The sequence below is a fragment of the Monopterus albus genome, unplaced genomic scaffold (genome assembly GCF_001952655.1).
Source record: "Monopterus albus unplaced genomic scaffold, M_albus_1.0 scaffold337.1, whole genome shotgun sequence".
Lineage (NCBI taxonomy): Eukaryota > Metazoa > Chordata > Actinopteri > Synbranchiformes > Synbranchidae > Monopterus > Monopterus albus.
In genome coordinates, this window is record NW_018128217.1 from 354,892 (window position 1) to 356,703 (window position 1,812).

Consider the following 1,812-nt stretch of genomic DNA (forward strand, 5'->3'; position numbering starts at 1 on the left):
CATAACTTAATAAACAGTAGACTTTTTATTAAGTGTTTATAGTATAAATAAAATAAAGGTTGAATGAAATGTCACAAATTAGAATTGGGGTTTGCTGGAGTGTCCTGAGAGCTGAACGGTTATGGTGCAGTGTGTGTGCTGCGTCAGAGGTTCAAGTCTGGCTGGTGGCCTTTGTTGCAGGTCTTTCCTGTCTGCCTCTCCGCAACCTACTTAAATAATAAACAAGGACAAAAAATAACGTACACAAAGAATTTGGGTTTGATTTATAAATGCAAATATTACCCTGCTTCCTTTTGCACTTGGCAGAGCAGATGTTGAAATGTCACTATGTTCCTGCTCAAATTAAGAGAAATACCCAAAGCGCTGGCAAGTTCATCTGAAACTGGTTTTCACTCTCTCAGAATAGATGGATTTTGTTCATTTACTTGCCGTTGCATGAAAATAGACAAAGTCTTAACACCTCATGATAAAACCTAACTCAGGAAACTTTGACATTGACACACTTGATCATAGCCTTGGTGCCTTTTCATTCAAAAGAATGATGCAGAAGTTAGTTCTAATGACATTTTAAACAACAAAATTCTAGTGTCACAAATAAACTGTGGACATATTTTGTTTGTAGTCTGCACTGACAGTTACAGCAATACCTGTGAAATCATAGTACAGCCCCAGCAACCAAACCCTTCATTCTCTTAAACATCAGCAAAGACTTCAAGCTATAGGCCAGTTATTCACCGCACAGGAAGTTTTTCGGGTTACTGGAGTGGGCTGTTTCACTCTGACAGTCACATGTTAAGCAGCCCTGGGGGTTTGTATATGTAAAAGAAGGAAAGAAGACCCACAGACATTTTATTTCAGTAGCCGAATAGACAGATTTCTGAACACCCACTGATGCAGGTGTGTTTGGTGTACAAGTTTTCTGAAAAGGTAGGTAACTTTTAACTGCTGTATTTGTGAGTGTGTAACACATACGAGAGACTGTAACTATAATGAAGAGACTGGCTTTAAAATTCAAGCCTCCAGTTGCTCCAAAATTTTAGGTTTAATGTAATATATAAGCAACAATGTGTAGATGTCTCATTTTATATAGAATCTGAGTCCGTGGATTAGATTTTGAGGGGGCACTTTTATTCAGAAAACAATAAATCAAGCTGATATCACCACAAAAAGCATAAAACACATCTCTAAAATTGCATGTAATAGCCATTATATCTTTAAAATAGCATGTGTTCACTCAAACTAACAGTTTAACCACCATCAAAACCATCATGAACAATAGTGAGTAACATTTTATGACAAACAAGCTTAATATCTACAGTATTTTCTAGTTTGAGTCCTGTTGATACATTTTCTCTACTCAGACCTTGCTCTCTCACGCTGCAGCTGATACTTCCTTGATGCCCACAGCAAAGCCAGGTCACAAATCCTTAAGCAGCCTGGTGGTTTGAGTCGCCATAAATCTCCTGCATCCAATTTCTCACAGGGCAGAAGTTTATTTTCCAGACTAACTGCTCAGCCTCTTACGCTAGCTTCTTTATCTAATCTCCTTCTTTTTCATATGTCTCATCCAACACCACTTCTCATGGCTCAGTAAGCTCTGCAACGTAGACAGACAGCTCTGCTGAGTGCAAATCCAGTATGAGTCTTCCTTTTTGACTGCTGACATTTTCACTACTCCTGGTTAATGTTGCTTAAACATGCTAGCTTCTATTTTGGGTAGGTTTCCTTCCTGTTTCCTGTTTTGTGTTACTTCACAGCCCAAAGAGATTCATAGAGTTAAAAAAAGATATCAGTCATGAAGCGACTGACAGT

At 38.3% G+C, this 1,812-nt stretch overlaps 1 protein-coding gene across 2 annotated transcripts in view; it reads left to right on the forward strand.

Annotated features, from left to right (window-relative positions):
* The first annotated feature begins 837 nt into the window (after window positions 1–837).
* The window catches only part of clnk (cytokine dependent hematopoietic cell linker), a 10,429-nt gene continuing 9,454 nt past the window's right edge, over window positions 838–1,812 (forward strand). For both annotated transcript variants that reach the window (XM_020624763.1, XM_020624765.1), the window contains exon 1: window positions 838–927. The gene's annotated coding sequence lies outside the window, so the exon portion shown is untranslated. The remainder of the gene's footprint in view (window positions 928–1,812) is intronic.